The following is a 9,066-nucleotide window of genomic DNA, read 5'->3' on the forward strand; positions in this document are numbered from 1 at the left end:
GAAATTCCCCCATGTAACAAAGCTTGTATTCTAAATCCATATCTGTATGACAATGGTCTAATTGTATTGGAGCTTTTTTTATCCACACCTAATGATATCTTTTTATTGATTTTCAGAGAGGAAGAGAGATGGAGAGGGAGAGAGAGAGATTGGTTGGCTGCCTCTTCTACACTTTTGGGTTCGAGTTTGAACCTGCAACCTTGGTATGTAACCTGACCAGGAATCAAACCCACAACCTTTGGGTGTATGAGATGATTATCCAACCAACTGAGCCACCCAGCCAGGGCTATATTGGAGCTTTTAATTTTTAAACCAATTTTTTAGGGTTTGTCCTACAGCTTTGTGCTTTAATATTATACTGCAGGTCAAGTTACAGAATTGGAATGGACCAATTGGACTTTTTTGCTTGTTTTATACCTTCCTTATTGTACTGCTCTTTCATTAAATGAAGGAGTAGGGAATATAAACAGGTGGAGGAGGTGCAGGTGCAGCTATAAGTCAGGAAGCAAGCAGAAAGGAACCAAAACATCCATGGTGGATTTTAAATGAGGAAAATTAAAAGAAGGCTGAAAAGAGACTTTGTAGGGAGCCAATAAGATAAAAACATAATAATGACAGAAAAAGAAGACATAAAACAGAGAAATAAATCAAACATTTTAGCATAATTATTTAGGTAGCTCATTATTGCCAAATAATATTTGAAGTATTTGTTTCTTAAACAAAATTTTGTTCCATCAAATGGAACAAAATTCCATTTGATGTGTGAGGATTAGTGATGAGTGACATACAAGTTGTTTCTCAAAAGTAATGTAATTTTGCACTCTGAAAGACTACTGTAAACTATTTTCTGCCTACTCACTCATTTCTTCATGAAGCTACACCTTAATTAGTATATTTTTCACTAATGATTTTATAATGACTACATTTTCTCACTAAAATCAAAAGGGTATTCCTTTTAAGTATTTTTTTTTTACTTCAAAACAAATATTTTTGTGAATTTTTGAAAAATTTCCTACACAAATAAGCTGTCCTATAGCATGCTGGTTTATATTTTATACCCAGTGAGTCAGTTCATTATTAATGAAAATACTTTTATAATTTTAAGTTTGGTTGGAAGCCTCTCTTTAATTATCTAGACTTGCTTTCATCATTTCTGCATAGTAAGCCTACTGATATTACACTGGACCAAAAAGAAAGCAACGCATAATAGGAAGATGTCTGGTTCAGGAAAAAAGAAAGGATGCTTTTTTCCATTAATACCTGCTACTAAGATTTAGCAATTAAAGGGTGACATTACTGCTCATCACAATATCTGTTGTAGCCCTATGCGTTCCTGTACTCCCACATCAGAGTAGAAAAAGTCAGCCCCTTGTGAGGCCCCATTTCATTTTAATTTGGTTTTGCTTATATAAGTTTTCTCTTTTTATCATTCATATGTTTCCACAGTTCTTTTTTGGTTAGTTTATTTAGTCCTTAGATCAGTGATGGCGAACCTTTTGAGCTCGGCGTGTCAGCATTTTGAAAAACCCTAACTTAACTCTGGTGCCGTGTCACATATAGAAATTTTTTGATATTTGAAACCATAGTAAAACAAAGACATATTTTTGATATTTATTTTATATATTTAAATGCCATTTAACAAAGAAAAATCAACCAAAAAAATGATTTCGCGTGTCACCTCTGACACGTGTGTCATAGGTTCGCCATCTCACTGCCTTAGATAGTGCATTTAACACAACGGGCATGCTCTGTCAGGCTTTATTCTTAGCACTTTACAGATATTCACCATTATGCCTTATTTTGAATAACGCTGCTGGACAGCATCTCATTCTTATTATGGTACCAACACTGTGTGGTTCCAGCAATAACTTCTGTGATAGATCCTTATTTACTAAGGATATTATCAGGTACATAAAGAAGAGAGGCAGAATATGAGGTAGAAAATAATAGGGGTGTTTTCTAGTTGTTCAATGAATAATACCTACCTCTGTAAGACTGGAGTCGCTCAAGGGATTAGGCAGACACAGCAAGCAAGTAAGAGGGGAGTTTATTAGAGGGAATGGGGGGATGGAGCCAATCGGGGAAAATTATGTGCCAAAACCACAAGGGGTGGAGGCTGGGAGATGTAAGTGTTCTAGTCTGCTTAGATGGAGTTTGTTGTCCTTCAACCTGATTAGTGCTGGCTGTTGAGGCTGTGGGCTGTAAGTGGCCATTGCTATCGTTGGCCTGCTGTCTTGCCCTCAGTGCAGCTGCCTCCTGTTGAGCAGGATAGGGTGACTGCAGGCTATTCCACAAAATGAGGCTGGGGTCACTTTCTCACTCAGGACTTTCTAGTCTGCCAGTGTCAAATGTCCTCTGCTGGCCTGTCAACCTCTACTTTGCCTGTGATGTATATAAGGCACTGATGAGGATAATCCATACTAATAAAAGGGTAATATGCTAATTAGGGTGGACATCTTCTAGATATCCTTCTGGACGTCCTTCCTGACAAAGTGGGGCCGGAGGGAAGCCGCCAGGTCTTGCGAGCCTGCCGGCATGGCCAGAGAAAAACTGCCCAGGTCCCAGGGTGAGCTGCTCCCACATCTACAGTGCCCTGGACCAGAGGGCCCGCAAGATCAACCTGGCCAAGTTCACCCACGGCAAGTGCTGCACCTCATTGTGACTGACCTGGTGGCCCAGGGCCTGGACATCCCGCTGCTGGACAACATCATCAACTTCAACTTCCCAGCCGAGGGCAAGCTCTTCTTGCACCACGTGGGTTGCATGGCCGGGCTGGCCAAAGTGGCACAGCCTACTCCTTGTTGCCCCAGATGAGGTCTCCAACCTGCTGGACCTGCACCTGTTTCTGGGCCATGCCCTCACTTTCATCCCCCCTCCCCCCACGAGGAGCCCTCGGGTGCGGTGGGCGTGGATGGTGTGCTGGGCCGAGTGCCACAGAGTGTGGTGGATGACAAGGACTGCAGCCTGTGGAACACCCTGGAGGCATCACTGCAGCTGCGGAGCCTGGGCTGTACGGCTGACAATGCCCAGCAGCAGTATGTGCGCTGGTGGCCTGCGCCCTCACCAGAGTCCATCAAATGGGCCAAGGGCTGGGCTTTGATGAGGAGGAGCTTCAGCGGCTGAGGTTGGTGGACAGCATTAAGCAGTACTGCTCACGAGCAACCATCTTTGAGATCAATGCCTCCAGCCAGGACCTGAGCAGCCAGGTGATGCAGCCAAGCAGCAGAAGGACTGCAAGGTCATCTCCAGATTCCAGCAGGGCTGGGCAGGAGCGGCAGGAAGGCAACAGGCAGAGCATCCTGGGAAAGAAGAGGAGGAGGAGGAGGAGGAGGGAGAGAGCATGGAGGACATCTTCACAGAGGCTGTGGGATGGAAACGGCAGCAGCTAGGACCTGAGCAGGGAGCCAAGAAGTGGAAGGAGGAGGCCCGGCTGCTGGACTACAATTTCTATGTCCCCTATCGGCCCAAGGACTTCGACAGTGAACGGGGCCTGAGCGTTGGTGTGGGCAGGGGTGCCTTTGAGCAGCAGGTGGCTGGCACTATCCTGGACCTGATGGAGGATGAGGCCCAGAACCTGACCAGGGGCCAGCAGCAGCTCACAAGACAGACCAGAAGAAGAAGCGGTTTCCAGGACAGTCAGGACAGGAGGACAAGAAGAAGATCAAGACAGAAAGTGATCACTACATCAGCAGCTCCTACAAGTGGGACCTCTACCAGAAGTGGAAGCAGAAACAGAAAATTGCCATATGCTCAACATCTGAGCCCCAGTGGGCTGCCAGCAGTTGGCCATGTCAGAGGCTTTGTTTTGGCCGGATCCAGTCAGGGCATGTGCAGGAGGCAACCAATTGATGTGTCTTTCTCACATCCATGTTTATCTCTCTGTCTCTCGACTTCCCTTCTACTCTAAAAATCAATGAAAAATGTCCTCAGGTGAGGATTAACAAAAAAAAAACAATATGCATACATACACACATATACAAAAATATATGGATATTGGGGGACTGGAGGGCAGGGCATCCTTCCAGACAAAGCCACGGTGGCAGGGGCCAAGGAAGAGCCAGTTAGGGGTGACTACGTCAGCAGGGGAGGGCAGTTGGGGGAGATCAGGCCACAGGGATCACGCCTAAACTGGCAGTCGGACATCCCCTGAGGGGTCCTGGATTGGAGAGGGTACAGGCCTGGCTGAGGGACCTTCCCCCCATGCACGAATTTTGTGCACTGGGCCTCTAGTCTATATATGTAAAAGCCTAAGTGACCATTATGACCGAACAACTGGAATGACCGGAACAACTGGTCAATCAGTCACTATGATACGCACTTACCACCAGGGGGCAGACGCTCGACGCAGGAGCTTCCCCCTGGTGGTCAGGGTGCTCCCAGAGCCAACCATCTGTGGTCCCTCCCCTTGGCTGGCCAACCTCCCTCGGTCCCTCCCCCTTTCTGGCCAGCCCCCTGATAGGCCTCGATTGCCAGCTAGGCCGAGGGATCCCACCCATGCACTCGGCCTCTAGTATGAATAATATTGATGGTTACCATTTATACAATGCTTCATGTTTTAAGAATTTTACATATATTATCTAGGATCCTGATGACAACCCCATGCAATCTAGTTACTATTATCTCCAGTTACAAAAGAGAAAAATGGGCCTCAAAAAGGTTAAGTAACTGGATCTAGGGTTTTAATCCACTAGGGCAGGCTCCAAAGCCTATGCTTCTTCCATTTATACTAGGAAGGATTTCATGGATATAAAAATTGAGGTACCTAGAAAAACCAACATTTATTGAGTGCCAATCCTAAACTTACATTTTCTCAATTAACCTCTTGAGAGCTTATGTGCTAAGCATTGGTGACTTGCCAAGATCACCTCTGTGGGCACAGAGCCAGATGTCTAAATCAGACCTATCTGATTTCAAATCTTGGTAGTGTTTCAACTATGTAAGAGTCTCACAAGGGGAGGTGGTAAATAATATGAATTAAGTGATCTATGGAAAACCTTTTATTTAAAAAGTTACACTTTTATTTTAAATGTGCCCAGAGCTATTTTCAAAGTATAGAAAATGGAGTCATGTCTCTCTAGGTTCTGAATTGGATGTGGTGGAGAGTGAACCTGTATTGCTACAGTGACTGGCAGCAGAGCAAGGTTGTTTCCTTTTCTTGGGAGACAATGGCAGGTATGAAAGCCATTAAATAAATAAAATTTGAAATGAGGAACTTAGGCTGAAACATATTGTTTTTCTCTGGGCAGGATGCAAAGGTGATTTCCCAGGTCCTTGTCCAGGTGAATTAGAAGAATGAGGCCACAGGCAAAAGGTGGTATAGGAAAAGGTAGAAATTTATTTGGAAACAAACACAGACTCCCACGTGGGGAGGGGGAGAGAGACCCACTAAGTGCCTTTTTCTAAGGCTTATAAAGGCTGCAGTTCTTTGTGTCCTGATATCCCCTCTGATAGGTCACTATAGCAGCTTCAGAGCTCAAACCCCATGTGGAGTCCCCCTCCTTTTCTCCCCTTTTTTTTCTACTCCCTATGGCTTTCCCCTTTATTTTGTGAATGACTGTATTCCTCTCCCTTTATTCTGTGAATGAGTGTCTTCCTCTCCCTTTAGTCTGTGAATGAGTGTCTTCCTCTCCCTTTATTCTGTGAATGTATGCCTTTTGGCAGCTCTCAGCCTCCTAACTTTGCAGCCCTGCAGTTCTCCCCCATGAACCCCCTAATACCTAAAACTCCATAAACCTGCCTGTTTTATCCCTTAAAACTCCTTTCAAATTCAACTGTGTAAATTTGAAGACCTAATTGGCTTTATCCACTGGTTCTGGAATCAAGCAGCATCCTATCTGGGAAAGAAGCTAGTAAGGAGCTCTGAGGATCTATACAAAATGGAAGACTTTTCTATGCAGAAATGGGAGAGGGACTAACAAAGAGAGGATTATTTCAGGCAAGATCATCTTCCCTTAGGGCAAGACTAGAGTCTCTCAGGAAGATTACCTCACTAGTGCTGACCAGGAAATTCCAAGTTGACTGGTTAAGAGTACATTCTTGGGAAAGCCTGAGATTGCTCTGAGGTTAGGTATTAAGTCTGGGTTTGATGACATGAGCTTAACACAAATGACTCCATTTTGAGCTTAAATATGGCTCTTTTTCAACAAAGGCATAATTTTTCTCATTCCTCCTTCTTTTCTCTTTCCCTTCCTCCTTTCCCCCATGACTGGTATCCTCATCTTCCTTAGACTGTTCTTACATTCAGGGTGACTTCATTTCATCTGCCTAAAAATGTTTGCCAAGATCAGGAAAGAGGATGAAGCACAAAGTGTCACTTGTTCTGGAGCTTTCTGCAACCCCATTCTTCTTCCCTTTGGCCATCCACAGCAATGTATCTATACATACAAAAGCCCAGCAACTGGAATTGTGGAACGACCAGGATTACTGGTGGCTATGACGTGCACTGCAGCAGCCAACCAGCCTGATCTGGGCCCCAATCGGCCCCCAATACCCTGATCAGGGGTGTGGCCAGCTGGCCAACCTCTCATGGCCCCTCCACCTGGCCGGCCCCACCCCTGATCGCCCCCCCCCCACCTTTATTAGGGACGGGGCCAGCTGGCCAACTGCCCTTGGCCCCTACCCCCACTAGCCCTGCTCAATGGGCCTCCATTGGGGTGGGTTAGCCAGACCCCACCTATGCAAGAATTCATGCACTGGGCCTCTAGTTTTCAGATAATTTCTATGCCATGGAAGTAATACCATTGTAATTAGCTAGTTGTTGATAATAGGAAAGGAGCAAAAGGAAGGTCAGACATTATAGGCATGCCATCTGAACAGCTTCTTCAGGTAACTGCAACTTTACACTCCTCAGGGAACCACCAATCTATTCCTGCAGGTCACTGGGGGAAGGGACTAGACAAAGGGAAGATGGATGCATGCACATTAAAGTTGGGGTAATGTAGGGAAGGTGTATGTCAGTCAGACTTGGGAACAGAGATCATTAGCTAGAAGGGACAAGGCCATTGCAACCCCATGAAAATTTGGGAATACATAATCCCAAAGTGAAGGAATTGTCTCTCTCTTGGTTCTTGGCACTCTTGGCTCTCTTGTGGCTCCCTTGCATTCACCCATGTTCCTTCCACAGCCATGTGACCCTGCGGATCCCACACAAAATGGACTGATGGACTACAGTGTGGAACACAAACTAAGCTAGGTTGAGGCTGAATTGGACTGTGGCCCAATATGGAACCAAAACTCTGGGTAACTGCTTTAATCTTAGCTCTGCTTAAAGCAAAATGGGACTTCTTCTTTGGTGGGACAAGGAGAAATGGGGTCTTGAAAACCCCGGGGTTTAATTCCACAGAAACAAAGCTTTCTAAAAGAGCTCATCCTCCCATGTGAGTCTCAGAAAATTCCTTTTCTCATGACATTGCATTGGCAACAGGTGGGGACGAGGAGAGCTCCCCACCAATAACAGAAGACTATTGCAGTTTGGGTGTGTTTTTGCTGAGGCAATAACAAAGTAACCTCACTTAAAAAAAAAGACAGATTACATATCCAAAAAACTTTCAAAGCAAATGGGCTTCTGAAGAGATCTACGGCAAATAAAAAACAAATGTCAATTCAGTATTAGAGCTGGAAACAGGTATGCGAATTAAAGATGCCTCTGAGCACTTTCTTGGCAGATAACAAAATGTCTGGGTGATTTTTGGCAACAGAGGAAGGTGAATTTTTATGTAAAGTTGAACCATTTCTGACAAAGTTCTCAATCAGTTTTGTTCCAACAAAGTTTCCAGCAGCATCAAGTATGGATTTGCATAGCTCTTTTTTCTTCCTAGGTACATCTGGAAAAAAAAAAAAAAAAAAAAAACCTAGAAAACACCACTTTTGTAAGGGCATTTTTTTCATCTGAAAAAAAAAAAAATAGCTGCATGTGTCAAGACCAGTCTGCCCTTGGCAAAATTGTGAAGCTGCAAGGTTATTCTTGAGAAGGTGACCTCCCATTAACCTCATTGAGCAAGACCTTTCTCAGTCCATAAGAACAAAAAACTGACAAGTTCAGTCACATTATGGCATGAACCGGTTAATGTGTTAATTCTCCTTTGGGGTTTGCATTTGAATAGGAAAACCTACTTCCAAAAGTAGTGTTTAGCACAAAAATTTGACTGTGATCAGGATCTCAATCACTTACAACAAGCATGTCAAATTCAAAGGTTAACACAGGCCAAATAAACTAGGTTTAAGTTTATGTGGGCTGCTAAAAAACAAAAGCTTCCATTTTCATAGAAACGTAGATTTATTTTGATAGAGACATGCTGAATACAAAGGGCTGAAATAAATGAGTCATAGTTAACATAAAATAATAGAACATTTTAATAAAAATTAATATTTTTTCTTGAACATTAACTTACCAGACATTGAATAACTACACAAATTAATAAGCTTAACGCAAATAAACCTATTTTTCTTGTTCTCTGAAAGCAAAATATTTCCTGTTGCGCACACCAAACAAGTCAGTCCAAGATTACTGAGCGGCAATTGGCTGCTAAAATATTCACTGCTAGTATTAGTGGAGAGAAATGGTGCACCTGCGCATGAGGCGCGTAAGGAAATGATGCAACACAATTATAGTAATCAGTCATTAGCGAATGTTGTAGTTATGTATAACAGGATATTGTAAAAATTAAGCTAAACAATTTTTATTAAAACGTTTCCTACATACTGTTATTTTGGCTGGGCCTCAAAAATACTTGTTGTGGGCCCCAAGTTTTACATGCTTGACTTACAAGGAAAAGTAAGTGCGTGTTTGCATGTGTGTGTGTGTGTGTGTGTGTGTGTGTGTGTATGTGTTAAAGGGATGGTAGAAGTGATGGATAAGTATTTTTGAATGAGAAGACCCTGCAGTTTTCTCATCCTATATAATAAAAGGGTAATATGCAAATTGACCCTACAGCAGAACGACTAGGAATGACTGGTCACTATGACACACACTAACCACCAGGGGGCAGATGCTCAATGCAGGAGCTGCCCCCTGGTGGTCAGTGTGCTCCCACAGGGGGAGCTCTGCTCAGCCACAAGCCAGGCTGA

The 9,066-nt window shown here is 43.8% G+C and overlaps 1 pseudogene; it reads left to right on the forward strand.

The window, feature by feature from the left end:
* Positions 1-1,743: 1,743 nt before the first annotated feature.
* LOC102252021 lies at positions 1,744-7,497 on the forward strand (annotated as a pseudogene).
* The last annotated feature ends 1,569 nt before the right edge of the window (positions 7,498-9,066 follow it).

The sequence above is a fragment of the Myotis brandtii genome, unplaced genomic scaffold (genome assembly GCF_000412655.1).
Source record: "Myotis brandtii unplaced genomic scaffold, ASM41265v1 scaffold259, whole genome shotgun sequence".
NCBI classification, from domain to species: domain Eukaryota; kingdom Metazoa; phylum Chordata; class Mammalia; order Chiroptera; family Vespertilionidae; genus Myotis; species Myotis brandtii.